The 23,503-nt window shown below is 40.4% G+C and overlaps 1 protein-coding gene across 3 annotated transcripts in view; it reads right to left on the reverse strand.

The window, feature by feature from the left end:
- The window catches only part of SORCS2 (sortilin related VPS10 domain containing receptor 2), a 596,570-nt gene that overhangs the window by 432,268 nt on the left and 140,799 nt on the right, over positions 1-23,503 (reverse strand). Inside the window, exon 1 of one of the 3 annotated variants that reach the window (XM_064449079.1) lies at positions 5,996-6,087. The exons of the other annotated variants lie outside the window; for them this stretch is intronic. The gene's annotated coding sequence lies outside the window, so the exon portion shown is untranslated. Of the gene's footprint in view, positions 1-5,995; positions 6,088-23,503 lie in introns of those variants that run through there. 3 annotated transcript variants of the gene reach the window in all.

Consider the following 23,503-nt stretch of genomic DNA (forward strand, 5'->3'; position numbering starts at 1 on the left):
GTAATTCTGACCAGACCAGCCTGGACCACGCCGTGTTGCAAAATCCAGCTGTGGATTTCAGATGCCGCTCAGGTTATTTCTTGTTCAGGGGAAAACGTCAAGACACACCATCAGTCTGGGACCCCATTGTTGGATCCAGTTTAATGGTGTTATATGCTGGTAACAAAGATCCCTGGCATTTAAATTTCTTTCTTCTTAAAACCTCCAAAAGACAGAAATGCCAACACTCTGAGTCGTTAACAAACTTACGTGAACCGCGAGTGTGTGTTAGAGCATAACCTCCATAGAGTGCAGGAAGCAAGTTTGGTGTAAAAACATTTGTTGTAACTCTTGTTCTCCAAGGCTCACCTCCACTGCAAAAATTATTTTAGGTTACAAACAAGCAGAAAGTCTATAACAACTGAAGTGTAAATTATTTATTTTTACAGACTATTTGAGAAAAAAAAAAATCCACCGTTCCCCTATGCCTCACTGCTAAGGTGACTGACCATAACTGGTCCTCCAAAAACACAAGTGTCTGTACCCAGATGTTTTCCATGGTACAGCAAGAATGAAGGTGACTGAGTCACATCACTTAATCCAGTGATGAGCTAAGTAGCTTGTTAATGTAAAGAGAGTCCTACTGTGGAGTTTTTCTCTGGAGACTTTTTTTGAGTTTTACTGTGGAGTCCCACTCCTACTATGGAGTTTTTCATGTTGGGGTCATATAGATTTTTGCTAGTAAGTAAATAGGCTTCAACAAAATTGTCCCTAGTCACTTTAAATGAAATATATGCATCATCATTAGAAAATAAAAATCCTAAAGACCTTCCTTAAACAGTGACTGTCAGACTCAATCCTCCCTGTTTCAGACCCACACATGGACTAAAAGAGCATCTCCATTCTGAATACAATACCAAAATAGTGCCTCAGGCTATTGAGTCCTGCAATACGTACACACTGCCTGATATTGGGGTGGGTTTTGGGTTGTGGGTTTGGGTTGTTGGTATTTTTTTTTGTGGGTTTTGTTTCGGTTTTTAATTCTTGAAATTATGGGGGAGAAAATACTTTTACTAGAGCTGGTCTTGTTTTTGATTGCCCACACACTTGTTTTTTTTCAACAAACTTAAACATGAGGCAAACTCTAAGTGCTATTAAGTAGATGAGATGAGGTTATTAAGTAGATGAGATACTAAAATTAAGAAATAATAATCTTGTGCTGATTTTGGCTGGGGCAGAGTTAGTTTTCTTCACAGTAGCTAGTATGGGGCTATGTTTTGGATTTGTGCTGGAAACACTGTTGATTAAACACGGATGTTTTTGTTATTGCTGAGCAGTGCTCATACAGAGCCAAGGCCTTTTCTGCTCCTCACCCCACCCCACTAGCGAGTGGGCTGGGACAGCTGACCCCAACTGACCAAAGGGATATTCCATACCATATGGCATCATGCTCAGTATGCCACCATATATACAGTGCACGGATACTACCATAAAAACCAGAGTCACGATTTCATACAGCATGGTACCAGAGAAATACAGCTGTCTCCACCCTGTTCCCAGCCTTTGACAGACACCAGGACTTTACACACTGTAACAAAAAACAACCGTAAGCCCAAGAGCTGCTGCAGGGGGTCAGAACAATTCCTAGGCATAGTGACAACCAACTACTGCCTGCTGGAACGCTGGGACAATGTGACAAAGGCGCTGGCAACTCTGTCTACTTTGACCCAGCCGTGGTCAAATTATTCAAGCTGCCAATTAATTGTAAGGGGTTATGGGTAGCTCTCCACAGAACATGCTAAGGTTTATTTGCTGAGATGCAGCAACAACTTGTTTTTGCTGCTTCTTGCTCAGGTTTTGTCTAGAAGCAGAACAGAGGTATTTGATGTTCACAACCTGAGCTAATTAGTCTTTCCAGAAATGTGGGGAGCTCAGGTGATTCACAGGCCTTTAAATTGCACTCCAAGCACATCCTGGACGAGGTGCATTAACCAAAGCCTACGCCAACCTCTCAATACCCTGGATAATGGAGAAATGACTAAAACCATGATCTCTTGACTTATTATGCAAGGATCTAATCACTATACCAAGTGATGAGAAAGGCTACCCAAGGCCTTTATACTGCTATAGGTCCTCAGAAGAGTAAATTAAATTAAACACAAGGCACAGATACAATACACACAGCAATCCTGAGCTTCGCATGAAGAATTCCATGTCCGTTTAAATGTAGACAAGAATACTGATCAGACATAGTTTTTCAAAAAAAAAAATTTTTTTTCCAAATCATAAGACTTTGCTTCCATTTTCAAGGCACTTCATAGAGTTACAACCAGTGTTTAACCCTCTATTGTCTCTTTTGCTTTGGTTTTAATTCGTATCGTCTGAAGGTGTCACCTGAGCTTGTTATCTAGTGGCCACTTGAGTATATTTTATTTTATTCCCATTCTGTTTATTCAACACAGGCCTCTTATACCACACTCCTGAAAACAATATCTGAGCACATTATAGAGTATATTAAACTGTGATTAGAACCTGCTATGTATGAGCCTTCTCCGAGTTTCCTCTGGCCAGAATTCTGCATGCCATCAAGAATTTTATTTTAAAGCTTTAAAAAAATAACACAAGTCTAAGGTGCTGTGTGTTTGCTTTCTAAAAAGGCGAGGAGAAAAAATATGACTTGCACAGGGAAAAGAAGTTGATGAGCTTTGCAATGGTCCAACATTACACAGAAAGATACCCATTTCCACAGCCTACCACATGTTACCCCTTACTAGTCAACATAAGCAACCATCCCATACTGCACAAGTTCAACTAACTTCTTTAGCCAAAGGATTTCCCTCTATATTATGATAGGAGGGTCAACACAGAAATATCCCCTCGGTCAAACCCCTCCAGGGGGTTGCCTTTATCTGAAGTCTGAGACAATTAATGTTCACATTGCTTAGACAGCATCACATCCTCTTCAGTGGATTAATTTGCCTTCTGGCACCTGAGATATGTCACCCAATCCACTGAAACCCAACTAGCAGATAAAGAAAATTTACTCTGGTGTTACCTTTTTCCTTAATAACTATTCTGTTTTGCTTGGAAGCCTGGTAACCCTAGCAATGAAAGCCATCATAGCAACAAGGTTAAAGAAAAAAACCAACCAATTTTCAGCGCGTGATTCAGCAACTGGCAATCCAATTTAAGTCATAAAAGTCATCTTTTCCTTTCCCACCCCCTTTTCTCTACACCACCAAATCACCCCCCCAAATGCAACAAAAAAAGTGCCCGTCCTCAGGACTTTTTCCTGGGACATACATCCTTAAAGGCATTTCAGAATACAGTTGAGTCTCAACTGGGAAACAGTGTCACTCATCTATGACAACATGACAATTCACGGCATTTCCATCAAGTTGACAAAGATGCATAACTTAAATAAAAATTCATGTTCAAATTATCAACAAATGAAAGCTAATGATGGATCAAATTTGGCAGAACTATTCTAACATGTAACACAATTTGGTCCCCAGCTATAAGATGTGAAATTTAAGTGATAAATGGTTGCTGGAGACCTTCTCAAGATAATTGACATGCTACGGTGCATTAATATTTCTTTCATTAGTATCAGTCTGGAGCGCTCATCTGTTGGCAGAAGGCCAAGTGCATTGTGTAAAAAATACCCCTACCACAAGAGTCTTCTACTTCAGAGATGACTCAGGAAACCAAATATTTTTACTGTTAGTCAAATAGTATTACAAATCTGATTTTTGACCTTGGTTCTTCACTGTCATCTCCTTTGCATTCATCTCTTTCACAGAAATTATAATACCAGCAATTTAAATTAGTTATTATTTTAAATGCTTGATTTCTGTCTGAAACCACATATTTTGATATGACTATGACCTGAATATCACCTGCTTGTGCTTTCACAGATCAAAAGCATAAAAAGATTTTGGAAAGCCAGGCTTTTGTAGCAAGTGTGATGTAAGTCCATTGACTATTTTCAGAGTAATTAAGTTATAATCTTTTTAGCTGTTCTAAGAAATAAACCTGTCCTCTTGTCTTACCAGGCTCCTCTACTGTACAAGAAGTCTTTCTAAAAGAGGACATGAACTGGAGTCATAGGTCTCTGTAGGCTTCATCCAGCCATTGCAATACCTATGACACTATCTCCTCTCCATTTTTCCTCATAATTGCTTGGTTTGAAAGCTAGCATTCATTCATCATAAGCTCCTCACACTCATCAACATATTCAGCATCACCCACCTTTCAACTCTACTCGGTACTTCTAACTTCTCACAGTGACTTTGGCCATTAGATTCTCCCAGTAAACACTTTAAGAACGTTAAATTTGTCAGGGTCCTGAGAGCATCAATAGGCTTTATTTGCCCTGGGCAATCTCACCTTGGACCCCAACCCATGCACCCTCTTGTGCACAGCCCTGGGATCTTCATTTCAGCTCTGGCACAGGGTCCGGGCCTGATCTATTTCATAGGTATGCCCATTCCCACTTCCATTTCCTGATTGATGTTTCTGGATCATTGCTTCATCTTTTGGCTTGACATGTTACCTTGGCTGCAACCAGGGAAATACGCAATTTTACATAATTTTTAATCTAGGTTTGCTATTCCCACATCAAATTTAAAAAGCATGAGAAAACCTAAAGTTTAAAAATTTTCAGACACTGGTTAACCTGCTCTTCCTAGCATGTTCTACAATATTCTTCCAGGCTCTGAGAGGTGGCTACAGCATACACTGGCAGCTGAGCTGAGCACCACAATTCCATTAATGTTAAAAATCTAATAAAAATACTTTTAAACCAATCATTGCTATGAAGTCAAATAAGTACAAAAGAAAGAGAAAAGATAAACCATGTGGATTCCCCTGAGCCAGAGGAGCCTTGAATTTCCAGCATCAATAAAAGGAACAGAAAAAGAAGAAAGAAATGCAGTTGTCCCTTGTGTTATCATATAGAAGTTAAAAAGCACAAGACCCTTTTCACCCTGCACAATCACAGTTCACTTCTCTTTGAAAAGATCTAAAGATCTTCTGAGAGATGAAAACACATCTATTTTCTGCTATTATGACCACAGTAGAGTGATCCTCGCATGGGTTTTATGCCCACACACAGGCAGCCAAAAACAGACAGTGAAGCGAGCAGCTGCTACCCAAGAACAGCAGAACAAATAGAAAAAGACAACACCATAGGGTAAGTTTCTGGCTGCCAAAGCAAATAGCTGCTAATGGTGTGGTGCAGGTACTGATTTGGGACCCACATGGTACCAACCAGTTCAGCTACCAAAGCTTCCATTGTCTGGAAAAGGAGCATGAGAAGCCAAATTTTTTCTATGACCAATCCATAGCATCACATATGGATTTCAAGGGAAAAATAGTAGAGTAAATCAGGAGTATCCTGAAGCAGATTATTTTAGCATAGGAGACTTAACTACTTCTACCACAGAAAGAAATTTTTTCCCCTCACAAAAAAAGTAGAGCTGATCGAATGGCCTGGGACAAAAAGCTAAACAAGCGGGCAGCAAGTGGAAGTGCAAACGAAGATTATGCTAAACACACGTGGGACAGAATTCAGAAAAGTAGGAATGTTGCTGAACAAACAGCATACATCCACCATGCTAGACAGCCACTCAAGGGACAGAAGTCAGAAAAGAGCCTAAGTTAGAAAGAAAATGGGGTAGAATAGCATATATAAATGAGAAAAACATTAATAAAGAAGAGCGTATTGTGCATTGCTTCTCAGTTATGCAAACATCATTGCCACCCTGCTTAATTTGTGTATAATTCCATGGGATGTGAATTCACCCTGGGATCCACACGCATCCCTCTTCTTTGTTTCCCATTTCTCTTACAGTTTTAGCATGTATTACCTGCTAAAATACAAACACATCACTTGCTTCCAGCCACACAGACCTCTTCCTGAGTTTCCTGAATGTCTTCTATATGCACCTTCCCCCACACAGTTTTTTCCCATTTGGAAATCCAGTAATACCACCTGGAATCTTTTCCTTTTTACCTATTCAGTAACGATTTTTTCCTGCTGCTTCAAAACTCTAGCAGTCTGTCCGATTCCACAGAGTTTTCAGTATGTGATCTGTATCAGAAATGGCATAATTCATTTGTATGAGTGTTTCCTGAGCAGAAAGGCATTTAGCAATACAGACCTTTGAACTGAGGCTGCTTAGGGCTACACACCTCATGAAACATACCAAATTCCACATATGCTGATGATCGAGGGTACAGTGGCAATGCTATACTGCAGGAAGGTGAACAAAATACAGAGGGAATTAGACCTTATATTCAACAAATATTCCATCAAAACACTAACAGGCCAAATGCACACACATCTCTAATCAGAGCAGCTCTCAAAGAGACGTATAGAGAGAGCAGGAAGCATTACAGAGATGCCCAACAGTGACAACCCCACAGAAACAGCTTGGTCCTTACAGAAAATTCAGCCACCACACGAACTTTGTCATATGTAGAGAAATAAAGGGAACATTGATCAGCCAATACTGGTTTTATGCTTTCTTTCTATTACATATATCACAGAAGCAGAAAACTGCCTCATTTGGGGTTTAGTCCCCATTAAGTCGCATTATGGAGGCTTGGCCCAACTGGACTTCTCATACTGGATTTCAGTAGCATCTTGCTTAACATAACATCTATCATGGCTGACAAGTTGCTTTTCATAAGTGTATAAATTCCACTTAGCTGGGTGCAGCTGCTTTTGATTTGGTCAAGGTGAACAGCCTGTGCTTCCCTAACTTATCGACCCATAAGAAAACTAAATATAAGTTTTGTAAGGCTTTGATATAAAGCAATGTTCAGTGAGGGTACCAATAAAGGAGCGGGAATCTTCATTAGACCTATGGGGGAAAGGTATATATTTATTCTGGTTTCCATCAGATAGTGGAAAAGGTACACCAACAGTATAGGAAATCCAGTCCTTGAGTAAGAGCATCTGTAAAATCAAAGACTGAAATGGGTGGGGGTTGGGAGGGTGGGGGCTGTGAGATTAAAAGGCCTCACGTACCTCTGAAATACAATAATTTGAGACAGGAAATTGGTATTACTATAGCAACCAAAGTAGTGTCATGAATGACTGAAAAATAATTTTTTTAACCTACGGGGTAGGATACTATGGATGCTCAGGATATAACAGGAACATTTTGTTTACAGTTAAGCAATAAAAACCATCAGCCATATATTACATCGTATTTCTAATAATTTTTTCCTCAAACTTGGCATTATGGAGCTTTGTTATATCTAATTAGTGAGAAGTAATTACAGATCACAGATGGTGAATTCTTCAACTGGAATACAAAAGGACTACTTTTAATCAGTCAGCATCTTTCTTCGGTAAGTCTGCAGGCACGATATCCAGATGTAAACAAAGTTTAAGGTGCCAAAACATCTCCTGTGAAGGAATGACTTGCAGGAGCTATCAGGAAATGAAAGCTTGCAGTAATAAGACCAAATATATATAGAATCCCAGTATAAGGTACATACAGGTATTAGCCTTGCACAATGGCTTGGAAATTTCTCTTCCAAACCACTGGCAAGAGAAGCTAGAAAATTATTATAATTTCTCCTGCCAGTCAAATTCCCAGTTAGTGATGAAAGTCCAGTCAGGGGAAGGAAAATTGTTCTAAACCCAGGAAAACAATGATAGGCCTATAACAACAGGTTGGGAGCTCAGAAGCGTTGTGACAAAAAAAAAAAAAAACAAACGGAAATAGCTGATTTTTTAATTGATGGGGAAGGATGAAAGTGATGTGAAAGCATCTGAAAATAAATAGGAATGACAGGGAAGGCCATACTACTCTGGTGAGTAGTATGGAGCCCTGTGTCTCCTCTATAATTGTTCTGTATATTCTACTTTTGATTTATCTGGAGGTATTTAAATGCAAAGATCATCAGAGAAGACAGTGAACCTAAGATTTTGTACAAGATAGGTAAAGAGAAAGATCTGGTGGTTTTTTTGGTGTTTTTTTTTTTTTACACTTAGGCTGGCCCCTGAACTTTAACAGACCATTAGTTTCGACAGTGATGCTGCTCATTAGGTCTCAAATTAAATCCACTGTGCTACGTGCTGCTCAAACACTGAGCCCAAAGACCCCCGCCCCAAAGAAGTCATCTAGATAACCCCGTATAAAGTCTAAATCCCATACAGCACATGTATTATTTTACAATATTGCAAGACCCTAACCCATGAGCAGCATGAAGAGGAGGGAAGAGGAAATTATTTTACATGTACATAAAATAACTTTGGATTGCTCAATCTTTGCTTAGTCAAAAAAAGTGCTTTTTCAGACACAGCAACCTCTCCAACTAAAAAGCCAAGCCAACCTTTCCATACTCGTGAAACAGGCACCCAAGGGACAACAGCTTTTGTGATCCATCTTCATGGGCCCAGGGAAGCCAAACCTGTACATCTATGTTGAGGATAAGGGACATCATTAAGGTTCTAGGAGAAAAGCAACTCTACCGGTAATGATCTGATTGGAAAAATGAGTCAGAAACTCCGAAAGACTGAGTACAGGTTTCTTTCTTGTTCCATAAGCAATTATTTCAGCATGCTAACAGCCTGAACAAAACACAATACCCCTCTAGAAGGGTAACCTCGAGATCAAATATTGTGCCCAGTGGTGAGATGGAAAAGAAGCATTCACCAGACTTCCTCAAAAGTTTGACCAGCCAAAGAGAGTGCATAATTACAAGAGAGAGAGAAAGGGAGGGGGAGAGAGAGAGAGAGAGAGAGAGAGAGAGAAGGGGAGGGGGAGAGAGAGAGAGAGAGAGAAGGGGAGGGAGAGAGAAAGAGAGAGAGAGAAGGGGAGGGAGAGAGAAAGAGAGAGAGAGAAAAACGGGAGAGAAAGAGAGAGAGAGGGGAGAGAACACCAAAAAAAACCCCACACTAAACCACAACAAACCGAAAATGAAACCCAACACTGTAAACACCAGAACAGGGGCTGGAAATCTCACCAAAACCAGGGAGTAATGGATATTCTTGATAGCAAAGAACCAAAGACAGTGGCTTAAAAATCCCAGTTTACCTAGTATTTTGCAAACCATACTTTTCTGCACTTAACAAATGTAGATGGCCAACAGAATCAGGCAACTGCAGCATTCGATGCTACAAAAAATATGTTTTTTAGTAACAGAAAAGACATGTTTACAACTGACAGACAGAAAATTATTAACTTCTTTGTATGCAAGCCCTACGATATAAACAGAAGGGAACCCTTAATTACTGTAGTAGGGGTTTAAAATGAAAACTGAAAAAACAGGGCAGACATTTCTGCTACAGCCAGGAAGATTCTGCATGATGCATTCAGATGAGACTTCTGTGCACTAGGACTTGTACCAATTAAGAAAGTCTGAAACAGAGAGGAAAAAAAAAGATGGAGAGACTGTCTAAGATGAAAAGCTGGGAAAGAATCTGTGAGACAGTGTTTTTCAAATATTTCAGTCATGAGACGGGTCACATTGTTAAGCTTGCAAAGCCCGAGACAGCACTGACATAATTTTCTACTCTCTGGCTTATGATATTTCCTTAGAGCACCAAATATATTTCATTATCATTATGGCTTATATGATTGCAGATCGAAAATAATCAGGATCAGAACAGAGTATTCCTGGCAGAAGAATACAGAATGCTGTAGGAACTACTAAGAACCTATTTTTAAACATGCATTTCTTGGCTAAGATGTGGTGAGAATTATTTGTACTCTTTTACTGTCTAAGTTAGGAGAAAGATCATAACAACTATATGAAATTAAATGTTTCTATTTCATAGTGCTGTTTTGATTAAAGTAGTAGGGACCTACCTGAAAACTTGAGTATTTTGATCATTACAATTCCGCCACACCTGATGCTATGAACATTACATATAATAGTATCATCATTTATTTTATGGTTAACAAATATTCCTAATCCCTAATGATTTTAAGTTATGCAAAATCATACTTAAATTGCAAGACACACAACCCCAGAGATAAATGGTAACCCAACATGCTCCAGGAGGAGTCTGCTTCAAGACTAGATCTTCCAGCTATTAGTTCCCCTCATCTCTATTTATTTTAATGGAGCTCTGCATTTCCACCACAGGTAACACTAAACCTTAGTGACAAATCAAATAAGGAGTTTTTTTAAGAAAAAGACTCAAAAAAATTTTTTTTCAAATTTAATCAACGTGCATCCCTTTTCACTTCAAATGCCTGAGTCACGTTACATTATTGAAATGAGGATTTTAATGAGGTTACTATTTTGCTTCTGTCTCCTTAGTGATATTACTAATTGCAATGATTGATATCAATTGTAAATATTAATATAAGATACTTACTTGAAGGTTACATTCAGGCCAAACTGTGATTCAAATCTACACTTTATTAAATTTAATTGTGTTTCTCTGATACACAGTGCAGCTATCAGATCTACATGGGATGTGCTATGTCTTGAATTACTCAGAGCTGCTAAGGAATTCAAGTAAATTCAAGATCCTCCTTTCCCCTGGAAACACAGATATTTCCTGTTAAGGTAGAATCAGTCCTGATTGTTTACTCTGTATTGTGAGGTGCAGAGGGAGATGTAGAATCCTAACAACTCATTAGAGATGCTGTAAGAAAAGCCCTTCATCCTTTTTTTCAGGGGGAGGACAAAAACAAGGGGAAATTAGCTCAGGTTTTTGTGTCCCTGCAACACCCTTCATTCAGAATTTCACAGCTGAAGGTTCACCACCCATGTAACAAGTTCAGCAGAAAGATTGCAAGCTCTAAAGTTAAGAATTCACTGCAACTGCATTTAAAAGGGAAATTAGGAAACAAGGCCAGCCTTAGCAGGGTACTTATTGACAACAGGGACTCTGAGAAGTTCCAGTCAACCTTCCAACCTGCAGATCCAGACTAACCAAACTACAACACAGTATTTTCCTCATCAAATAAAAAGCTGCATGCTGTAAAATGACAAAGCTACTTTGGTTTGTCCTTGGCAAGGCTATCTTTCATTTTCCAGCGGCTGAACTTCTTTGCCCACAAAAATCCTCAAGAGGTGTGCATCTCCTATATTAAAAAAATACCAGAGCGCATCTGTGGTCACAGCACAGCCTGCTGTATCCAGCTCACAGCGGCCACGCACACCTACAGGGGCTATAAAGCATGTGATGCTAGAGTGGGATTGAGGGCAAAGGGAAGAACATCACCCAAGACAACTTAATACTGCATGAGAACTGCGGGCATCTGTTTGTCTATACCATCATGCAGGGACGTCGGCTTCAGTGGAAACAGTGACGTTTCTGACATTTCTCTCCCGACGAAACGTATTAACATTGTTTGTCAAAAAAAAAATGCTGGAGCATAGAGTGAATTTAAACTCCAAACATCCTGAAATTACTCTGAACTGCCTGGCAATTTCCCCAAATAAGTGCTCAGAATATGAAAACTCTACAGCTTTAAATAAAAATGTGAAGAATCCGGCAACAGATAATAGCCCTGGTAGTGAAGTATCTAGTAGTTTTCATTTATTTAAATGCATCCTATTCTTCCTTTAGAGGAATATGTACATCATAAAAAAAAAACCAAACCAACAACAACACAGCACATCAGCAATATTTTCCTAAAAACATTTAGCACCGTTGAAATGCACCTCTGCTCAACCTTTTTGCGCATGCCAAGCATTTCTTTCACTACCACTGGAATACAGGGCTGCTGCTATGCAGATTGCTCTTTCACTTCATGGAACATGAGGCCTAATAAAAATAATCTGTTAAAAGTTTTGCCTCCCAATTAAAAACAGGGATTATTGCTTGCAAGGAAATCCAAGGAACATTTTCTTTGAGTTCCAGATCATGAGATTTATTTTCCATCTCAGAGGCAGAGGATGCCAATAACCTTGACTCCAGGCTTGAAAAGAACCTGCATTAAAGCAGTTCCCATCAGAGCATCCTACTTTACAGCTGAAATGGGAAGCACTGGAGGCCGGCAGGAAAAGCTGTCTCTCCTGGGGAAAAGGGTTTGATCGTGGCCATTTGGAATGAGATGAGTCATAGTGTGCACTAGCTGTTTTGTATGATTTCAAGTACTTCTTATTTAAAGGGTTTGAGATTTTCACCCCCCATGTAGACACTGAGTGCAAATAAAATGAAACAGTAGGAGGAGGTCTCATTGCATCTGCAGGAAACACTGTTCAGCAGCGAGACAAAATAGCGAGTCCTCTTTGGGCTTCCAAAAAAAAAAAACCAAACCCAAACAACAAAACAAACAAACAAAAAACACAAAAAAACCCCAAGTTCTCATCTCTGCCTCCCATTTCACCTAAGGTTTGTAAATATTACAGTTCTACATCAATAAAATGCAAATTAGAGAGAAGTTTTAAGTGGCCTTTCCAAATGGAAAGGAATTCAGCATCAATAATTTGTAACTACTATTTTCAACTTTTTGGATTTTATTGCAATTGAACACTTATTACAGAATTTTTTAAGTTCTAACTGGTTGTGTTATAGCATTTAAGCTCCAAGAAAAGTTCAAGAGGCTTTAGCAAGTAAACTCTAGCTGTTCAGAGGTCAGAAATTAAACACTGATAGAAATATCATATACACTGATTACAAGTTTATATTTACACTGACTACATATATATACTGATCATAGAGAGAGGATGTATACACATACATATGCACTCAGTAAGCTGCTTACTGGTTTCTGAATGAGTTTAATCTGCAAACTGCAGGTGATCAGAAATCAGGAGAATACTGCAACCTTTCTGCTTTCACATTACTTCTCTGCCTACAGGGTGATCCTGTTGTGCTCCTTATGAACATTTGCTGCCATTGAGAGACTGCACTTGTGCTTGCATTTTAGCATGCCAGGCTGAAGATATTGTTGCCTGGAAGAACAGCTTTCTTTAAGACCTTCTCCTCTCTATAGAAATAGTACTCTATGTTATTAAAAGAAAAACTGACTTAAAGACTATTTACAAGAATCTGATTTTTTTTCTTCAATATTAAGTGTTTGACTTAGAATCGGATTTTGAGCTAAAGCGGAAGGGCTGACACATCCAGCCTCCACTCACATTTCTGTAAAAATAAAGAAAGAAAATTCAGGACTGATTATCAACACAGATTTTCAGCCTTAACTCTGAATGTCCTTGAAGTTTTGAGCTTAAGCCAGACCCTATTCGTTTATGTTCCTTAGTGGAATCTCCTCTTTTTTTGGTAAGTTTTGTGTTTTATTTTGGTTTGGTTTTTTCCCTCCTTCAGTAGTGTGTATATATACATACATATAAAGCTTTACAAGTAAATAATGCCTTTCAAATTCCACACATGCTTTAACAGTGTCTTAACTACCTAATTATTCTGTAATAGTATCTAACAGCTCCAGGCAATGCAATACTAAGAAATTTGTTTAAGTGTGTTATTTTAATGAATAAAAATATAATTAGGACTTACAACATGTGATGAGAAAAAAAGAAAAAACCTGAATAGCTCCTTCAGGGCTGTAAGCAAGCAGGGTCTTCAGACCACCATCCTGTGTTCCCATACCATGAGACAGATTCAAGTCACCAGCCTCTGTATGCATGAAAATCTACCAGTTTACAAAGGACACTTCAAATGAATGGATGTAAGTGGGTATGTGTGGTTTTTTAACCTATGAACCAAATTCCCTTGAGAAGATGTGGTAAACTATGTCAAGAGAGAGCTTCTTAGATACAAGCCATGGGAATTCGGTTTCTGCTAATTTCTGCTGCCCATCCTTCCCCCCTGCAATAACCCCATAAGCAGGAGTTAGCTGCTGAGCTTCAGAGAAGGGGAATTTCACTGAGATGCACAGTGTTGAAACCATGCTCACATTTAGGTATTTTTCTCTGTATATTGGTGAGCCACACACAGCATCTCTGTTGAATCAGAGAAACTAAGCTAAGACTAAGGCTACATGTGCTACCAAAGCATCCTGAACCAAAAAGACCTTCTGCTCTGAAGCTGAAGTACTGCAAGCACGACATGCAGCTTTTCAAAGCTAAATTGTTTCAGAAGAGCTGAGTCATATTTCAGCTTCTGGGAGGCGTAGGCCAACCTGATTTGGCCACACCAGCAGAGGAACCCACACCACCCTTGTAGTCAGTGCCTGCCTTCACCCCAGTGCCGGCCAGCGCTGGAAGCATGCGCCCACCTGTACCTTCCCAGCCCAGGCACACCACTTGCCAAGGTGACAACAGACAGGGCTGGGTCCAGCCCCATGCTCCTTCTCCGGTATGGTGGGAAGCCTCTGACCACAAGCCTCCACCCACTACTTCAGGGGCAAGGAGATGCTGGCAGGCTCTGCAGACAAGCTGGGTCCTTAAGCAGCAGGAGCCACAGTTACGCGTGGGGGTACAGGGCCAGGAAGTTTGTTCAGGCTTGGCCCTGAGCCATGTTAGGATGGCAATTTGCAGAACATCCCAGTGATTTTGTTACCTCCACCAACCTGCTCTCCAAACACCTACTCTACCTTTGCTGAGATGCAGGCACCAGGCTGGCTTTCAGGTTTTCTGCAGTGAGGTTGAGTACAACCCACAAGCAGACAGTGCAATTTTCCCGGACTACGCTCCATCCTCTGCTAGTTTGTTTTTAGGAGCATGAAAGGTGCTGTTTCTCTTGTTACAAAACTGCTTTATGCACCTCATCTGCCTGACAGTTGACAATTGGCTGGGCAATTGGGATTACTGCTAATGATGCAATTACCACCAACACATGGATTTCTGTCCTCTCCTTTCCTGGCTTACTTATTTCACTCATCTACTAAAAGTAGTGCAAGTTTTCCAACATTATATGGTTATACATGTCTAGTATATCACAGATGCAACGTGGCTGTGATTTCTTCACATAACTGGAAAATATTGCTATTCTGCCATGGAATTATACCAACACGAGCCCCAAGCTGACTTGGCTCTTTGCCTTTTCACCCTTGCAATACCAAGTACATACCCATTTTTGAGTAAACAGTAACCTTATAAAAAAATACTTTTCTACCTTCTTATCATTTTACATTCCGAAATTCTTCACTTTCTCCATATCATATTGGCTATGATTACCAGTATAGCCTGCTGTGTCACTTCTGGGTGAACTAAAACAACAAGCCAGCTGCATTTGCCAAGTAAAAAACATACCTACCCAGCCAAAAAACTCAGTGGACCTGCACCTTACCGTTAAAGCTGGATAACAGGACAGTAGTTATCTATTACAGAAGATAACAACTAGTTGCAACTAGTTGTTGCAACTCTAGTTGTAACAACTCTGCTGAAATTTTAAATTTGTGTTCAAAAATTTTTATCTTTCAAGATAATGATAAGTGCTGCCAGCAGATTCAGGTGGCAAAAGCATCTCCATGAGATTAAATTTACTGATCACATTGATCACACCAAGCATTTCCGTACTTGAATTTTGGAGTTACCACTTTACATATATGAAAATGCTAAATAAAAAGCTGCAATGTATCTATCAGATTTTTCTATAGTGATACCAAAATCTCCTGCTTTTGATTTTTCTTAGTGGGTCTTAGAGATAGCTATGCAAGCTCACAGCAGTTCCAAGCAGGGGAGGAGGCAGGAAAGACCAGCTTTCAGAAACATCAAAAGAGATGGCAAGCCAGAAGGCAGACAGGAAGAGTAATTCTGTATGCCTATTTGTATGCACTGCAAATACTTGCATACAGTTTTCCTCATGCCAGTTGTCTTAAAAGACAGCTCAAGTGAAGTGAAGCCAGCTGTGCCAGAGCTGGCAAGGGCATCCCAGCCAGAGTTCTGTGCCCAGATGTAAGACATAAGAGATCGTCTGTGAAAAGTCAGTTTGCTGACAATTAGCAAGGGAGCTTCCTAATGCACTGGTGAGCAATGCAAACACACTGCACAAACCTACAGGCCAAGTTGTATACAGACTTATAAAGCAGGCACTGAAGCTGGGGTTTTCTTAAAGATATCATCTCTAATTCTCAGCCTCACGGCAACTACTTCACACCAGATGTAACAATTCAAGAAATGACTGCTAGGGAAGTGGATAAAAAAAACTGGAAAAGGTCCATGTGCAAGCTAGTCCCTGGTATCCAGGCGTGGGGAAGAGTGGCTGGAGAGCTGCCCAGAGGAGAAGGACCTGGGGGTGTTGGTTGACAGCTGCCTGAACATGAGCCAGCAGTGTGCTCAGGTGGCCAAGAAGGCCAACAGCATCCGGGCTTGTATCAGGAACAGTGTGGCTAGCAGGAGCAGGGAGGTGATCGTGCCCCTGTACTCGGCACTGGTGAGGCCGCACCTCGAGTACTGTGTTCAATTTTGGGCCCCTCAGCACAAGAATGACATGGAGGTGCTGGAGCGTGTCCAGAGAAGGGCAATGACGCTGGTGAAGGGTCTGGAGAGCAGGTCTGATGAGGAGCAGCTGAGGGAACTGGGGTTGTTTAGCCTGGAGAAGAGGAGGCTGAGGGGAGACCTTATCGCTCTCTACAACTACGATTCTATGATTTACAAGGCAAGTTCACATTATCTCTAAATGTCAGCTGGTTGGGAAGTCAACAAATACCAGAGATTGAACTGCCCAGATACCTGTTGCTAGACACAGGGAGACACCAAAGGCTGCAAAACCAGTGCAGTCTGATATGAGGCCCTGAACCAAGTCCCCGTGTGTGGTAAAACTCCTGAAGTGGAAACGAACTGAGACTTTTTCTTTACTTTTCAGAAAGTTAAAAGTTAGTCAGAACTCATCACCAGCCTCTGCAATAAAGAAAAATTTACTGTCAGTGGAATGAGAAGTTCTGCTCACTCTATATATACATATACAGCCTTGAGAAAAGGAGGCTCAGAGGGGATCTCATCACCACGTACCAGTACTTAAGGGGTAGCTACAAAGAAGACGGAGACTCCCTTTTTACACGGGGTCCCATGGAGAGGGCAAGGGGGAATGGACACAAGTTGCTCTCGGGGAGATTCCGATTGGACACCAGAGGGAAATTTTTCACAGTGAGGACAGTCACCCATTGGAATAATCTCCCCAGGGAAGTGGTTGACTCGGCCACGTTGGACACTTCTAAGACTCAGCTGGACAGGGTGCTGGGCCATCTTGTCTAGACTGTGCTCTTCCCAGAAAGGTTGGACTAGATAATCCCTGAGGTCCCTTCCAACCTGAGATTCTGGGATACACATATTTAAAAACCAATATTTCTAATACTTCTATACTAAAAAGAAAGTTCAGCACTTGATGACAGCATCATAAGAATTCCTAGCATATTAACAGAACAAACTTACTTTTGGGTGATGTTTAACGTGATCCCACCAGATGTCCCTCCCAAGCAGTCCTCTCTCACTCTCACTTTTCAGCATGCTTACTAAGTGACCAGTCAGTGAAGCTGGGGGGGGGGGGCTTGAAACACTAGGACAGCAGCTGAAACTAGCTGAATACATGTTTTCTTGTGTAATACTAACTTGGAAAGAAAAATGCAGATGGCTGAGAGAATACTAAACTGAAGGGACTGAAAAAGCATTACATTGGTCTTCTGACAACATGAAGCATAAACAGCTTCAGGAGTTAGTGTTGGCTCATCAGTATATACACCAAAGGAAACTAAGGCTGCTGAACCTGGAGTAGTTCAACAGCAGTTCAGTCTACTGATTTAGTTAACAATTTGCTTTTGTTCGCAGGTTTGACAGGACTGTGTTCTCAGTAAGGTCACCCAAAACAGTACGGGGAAGTTTCTATAATACAGCAGAGGTGGTTTGTTGGGGAGAATACCATGCAGATCTCGCTGTCTGCAGGTATTCAGATATGGCTACCAGGTGGTTATTTTTTGTTGTTTGGGGCTTTTGGGAGGGTGCTTGTTTGGTGCTTCAAGAAAAACACCTTTTCTGAGGCCCTATCAATTTATATAAGCTGGCTTGAAAGGCCTGCTGTCTTCTCCAAGTATGCAACAGAACAGCTGCAGAAGAATAAATAAGCTAAAACAATTATGGATACAGCAGGGAAACATAAAATACTTCAGACCAGTCCACTAACCTTCATACAATGAATGATGAGGAATTTGAACTTATGACGTGTGCCTGTCCAATAACCAGAGTCAGGACTAGAACTGCCCTCAGTGCAAGTAGCTTGGGATGGGAGACAATAAGTTCTTTCCAGGCTTTGAGTCTGAATGACACCAACAAGATATTAACAGAGAGACTTTTGCCATCTCTTTCAGACATCAGCCAACACAGGACAGGCTGTCCCCCTACCTCACAGATTACTTTTGGCCTCTAAATATATGTTCCACTGTGAAATAACTATTCAGGCAACAAGGGTGGGGAAGGTCCTTCCTGCTCACAGGCAAATAACGTACCAGTGCCTTGTGGCTTAAGGACAGCACTCCTGAATATGAAAAAAACGAAGTGTTAGAAAAAAGAAAGAAATGCATGCCATACCAGGAAGAAGAGGTGGCCCTGCAACTGGAAAGTAACTGGGGGAAGAAAAAATTTAATAGAATTTTTTTTTTAAAACAAAACTTGTACATAGTCATTAAGAAGCTAGCTAGATTATTCTTAGTGATTAAAAACATGGAGGAGTCCATACATGAAAAACCACCTCTGGATTCTCTGAAAGGAAGGGGAAGATGAACCATCCCACACGGACACACGGAGCAAAGTACAGTAACACGCTGACAACACGCATGCATGCTTCACTACACAGTAGTGGGGTATCAGGTCTGAAGAACTGGCAGAATAAACCCAGGGTCTCAACTAACAGAAATCTTCAAAAAGCCTTTTTGCTGCCTAACCATGATCTCTTTGCTCTTCCTCACCCTAGTGGGCAGGTATACACACCTTCTGCATACCTGATAGATAAAGTAGTTGGATTCCGGTAAGTAGTAATAGAACTTCTACTTTTGCTTTCAAACTCTTACTAAACAAATGTAAATAAATGGCCTGGTGAAAACAGTCTCTGCACCATTAGATGCTACTGCTCCTTTATCTTCAGGGCCTTTGATGTTATATTGTTATGGATTTAAAGGATTAAGGATTTAAAGAGTGTTAATTACTGCTGATTCATAGCAGCAGTTGATGTTCTTGAATTCCAGTAAAACCTTTGATTCAGTATATGAATATTAAAAGAAACACTGTTTCATTGAAATGACTAAAAAGACAAGCAAAGAGGAAAGCATGTGGAGATCAGCAGGCAAGTAGGATGAATAGCCTGAAGAGGAAGATGCCACAACTCGTCAACTCTGTCCCTTTTGATCCAGGTTACTTAGGAAATGTGGAGGCACATCCTCACACCCCCAGAGAGTGGGGGGAAAGAGTGGAAGTTCTTTGTGGGAAAAATAACTGAGGAAGTCATCTGGCACACAGAGAGGTAGCTTCATCAGGGCTGGCTGTTCCAAAGCAAATGGGACTTCAGATGCAAGGAAAGAATTTGGCAACTATTTATAAAACAGACTTCAGCAGCGGCTGGGAAAGCAGAAAGAAATATGTATCTATATTGACCTAGGAGATGGCAGGGCAGAAGAACCTGACCGAGGCACATCATCTCTTTATTCTCAGTAGAAAGGGAACTAAAGAGGCTGAAGTCTCTATTACGAAGATAGAGCAATTGGTTTCCACTTTGATAATTGTTTCAACCACTACATCCACAGCGTATGCAGCTTTTATCTTTCTTGCCAACTCCACTAAGGTGTTTTTTTCTTTTTTCATTTTAACAGCAAGTGTATGGCAAGAACTTCAAGCCGCAGCCACCACTGCAGAAAGGGCAGTCGGGGACCTCCCCTCCAGCTGCCTAATGCTTACTACCAAAGGCCACAGGGATGCAGAAGCACCACCTTCAGGCTGAGGGTCTACTGTGCTGACTTAGTCTCATGTTCTTCCAAATCCAGCTGTACCACACACCCCTCAAGCACCCAGTACACTTTTTTCTAAGCGCTTACTTGCTTTTCTATCCAAAGCAGCCCAAATCCCCATTATTTATGCATTCTTCCAATAGGAGCCCCTCAGTTTCCACAGACAACCTAGCTGTCAAATACCCACACAACCCATATGATCTCAATGCACACAACCAGTCTCGCAAACCCATTTTCAGTGCCACCCACCTCCTGGTGACTAAGTAGCCCATCTACATACAACTTTCCTGTCAGATGCCTCAGGCATCTCCCTTGCTTGCAGGAGATGTCAGTCAGGGGTTGTACTTCTCATACGCTTCCACAGGGTCTGATGTCTGAAGTCCCTCCTTGACGTGTGCAATATTTTGAGCAAGATTCACTGATGAAAATCTGGATTTTTATTGTAAATTCACTTACGGATAGATAGATTTTACTTCTTAAACCCTGACAGAACAACCTGCAAGACATTTGACAGTAATTTTTTGGCTGTGGGTGGTTGTGGATGTGTGTTGAAGTGATATTTTCCCAAAGAAATCTTAACAAGTATAGCATTACAGCTATTTATAAAATTAAACCCTTGTTGACAGTTTCTCCACAAGCTCAATGTTTTCTATGATTAAGATCGCTATGCTGAAGTCAGAAGTTCTATACTAACAAAGTCACAGATGGAAACCAAAGTACAGCACTAAAAAGTATTGATATTTACCACTATTAGCTCAGATTAAAACAGATAACATGTTTTCCCACAGGTGGACAGGTTATCAACAGTAGAAGTAAATAAAAAGCAAAACCACACGTACTTCAAGGTACGGTAACAGGAGTTCCCAATTCCAGCTACAGAAAAAACACGCTCAGGTTGAAGTCTGCTACGTAAACCACCATGAACACTTTTAATACAAGTTATGCATCTGCCTACAGACCCTGTTGAAACTGAGATTTTGGAAATTCAGGTATCATCAAAATTGCTGCATGTTTGCATCAGAAACTGAGGCCGTGCTCATGCTGAACTCCCAGCCTTCCAATTCTTTACTGGTCAGCAGGACGTGGGCATGCTCTTCTCACTAAAAATTCATGGAATGATTTAAGCTAGGCTGACAGAGATTTATATCTGTTCAGAGGTTTTTTAGTTTGCTTGTTTCCTAGCTTTATTTATTGATTGATTTACAACTGGATGCGGGGGGCAGGGGAACACTTTCCCCCATTATTTGTCAGTGTCTAGTTTTGGCCAAGATATAAGTCTGCTGTTAAAGCTCTGGGTCCATCAGCAATGCAGCCCTAGGAGCCCTGCCCTTTGTGCTGCACATACTCCTGTAAAATTTTGCTGACTCTGGGTTTCTAAAGGCTGTCATTCATTAGTAGGGGCACAGGACAAAGCTAATGATGATAATGACAGCAAAGAGAATAGAAAGTCTACGCTTTCAATTAAAGGAAAAAAATATTTACATTAAGTGAAGGTCCATAAAAACAAAGTTATGTCCTTATATAAAAGAATAAAAGAAAAATAATTTTCCTTTAAATACCTTCAGTATCTACAATATTTAGAGCATTTGCTATAGTACATATCTGCATGCACAAAGGAATAATGGAGATTCTTAAGACAGCTTTATTGTTTCGCTTCACGTAAAACCGGTAAGATAGAGAACAACAAATCTTCATATTTAGTCACTTATGATCAGATGATGTACCTGGTAATTTATAGGCAACTATTTTCATTAGCACATGCCCAATGTCCCTTCTAAATATGCAAGTCAGACACTTTATAGACACCTCCCTCTATCCAAATCATATTCAACATATTCCAAACTGGGACACTAGTGGAAGCCTATCCTGTCATTTAGCCATCAATCTGTCTGATTTCAAAATGCAGTAAATACCTTCTCCCACTGAATTCAGTAGGAACTGCAAGTTATCAGCATTCAAGAGATCTAAGTGATTTCTGTTTAGCAACCTAAATTAATTTGAAAATGTTTACCTGCTGGGCCCAAACCTTGAGTAAAGGACTTGCGACTTGAACAACATCTTCCAGAACATAATTAAGAATATTCACTGGTAACGGAGCACTTAACAAGGCAGCAGGGGGCCTATACGTAGGCTACAAATGGGGAAATTTCAATTATTAAGTTGTAAATTCACACAACCTACAAGCAAATCACTGCTGGACAGGAAAATTAGCAAAAAAAGAAAAAGAAAAAAGGAAGTGGGCAGGGAGGAGAGTTGCTGCGATTCTGTTATCTATAAATGGATCGCTATTTTTAAGCTCAGAACATCTTTACTCCATCCTCTGAGTTGTTCTTTGTTAGGCTTCACTATAACCAAGCCTTCGTACCAAATTCTTTTCTATACAGAAAAACAGCAGCCAAAACAGTACCAACAAAGCACACTTACAATGGAACATGAACTGCTGGACTTTGTGGTTTGCAGAGGAAAAATGTCAAAGAAACACACCTGGCGATGAAAACTTCTGCTACTGATTAATGGATAGATCAGCATGGCTTCCCCTTCAGAGATCTGTGGAGACTTCCAAAAAGGGTTTCAGAAAGTTGAAAAACTCACCTCGGGGCATACAGCAAAAATCAGACCTGTGCCTGGCTCCTCAAATGCTTCAGTCTGTGCTGGAGTCCTCTCCACTCCCACCGATGCAACGCATCAGTGATTCTCAATACTGTCATAAATAGCGTTATGTTGAAATTCTGCTAGAACTGGAGGAGGGGATGAAACCATTGTTTTAGATTTCTAACAGAAAGCAGAAAAACCTTAACTCACAGAAAAAAGTCTGAAGCAGCAGGAAAAAAGCCATTTCTAAGGATATACAGTCAAATCGTCAAATCCGTAATATTATGAATATTATGAATATTATGCCTGCTTTACATACAAGACATTGTTATCATTTATTCTCACAATCAATTTGAAAAGAAGTCAGCAATTATTCTATGTAGTACACTATAAATGCTAGTCATGGAAAATTTAATTGGACAACCAGAAGAGACAACTGTACATCCAGGACAAGTCCTACCAGGGCCCAGCATCTAGCACAGACAGCCTGAATGCCCTTGGTTCTCATTGACACGATTCCTCAGGGGTCCTTTGCAAAGCACAGAAGCAAGTCTTCAATTTTTTCTTCTAAGCTAACAAGAAGTATTTCCTACACAGAAATACAATACAGAAAAAGTATGTATGACCTAACATGTTTACTTCAGTTTCCCATCATGCACCTCTTCTTAATGGTTAAATAGTGCTCCAAGAGTTCATTAACTAATGCTTGTAAAAAGTTTTGGTGATGAACATTATTAGATAAGGACAGCTGTTATTATCCAAGGACAGAGCAGGGGTGATCAAGTCTCCAGCAGATCTGTGCTGCATGATAAAAGCTTTACTAATTCTTTTTCCTCTCTTTACAAATTCTCTCATTTCATTAAAAGATGTTGCAGCAAGGACATACTCCTTGTCAAGCTCTTCCAACGCTACTTACTGACACCAAAACAAAACACCAAAGAAGGTTGTGGGGGGAAAAAGTGTTTTAAAAAGAAATCTTTGTCCTTGTATTTAAATCTAGCACCAAACTTCTACTGAAAATGTTGATGGACAGAAACACATCAATCTTATCTGTGACTGAGGTTCTATTTGTCTGCTTCTAACAGTCTGGTAATTCTGTTCACTGGTGACATGCA

This window comes from Phalacrocorax carbo, chromosome 4 (genome assembly GCF_963921805.1).
Source record: "Phalacrocorax carbo chromosome 4, bPhaCar2.1, whole genome shotgun sequence".
Taxonomy (NCBI): domain Eukaryota; kingdom Metazoa; phylum Chordata; class Aves; order Suliformes; family Phalacrocoracidae; genus Phalacrocorax; species Phalacrocorax carbo.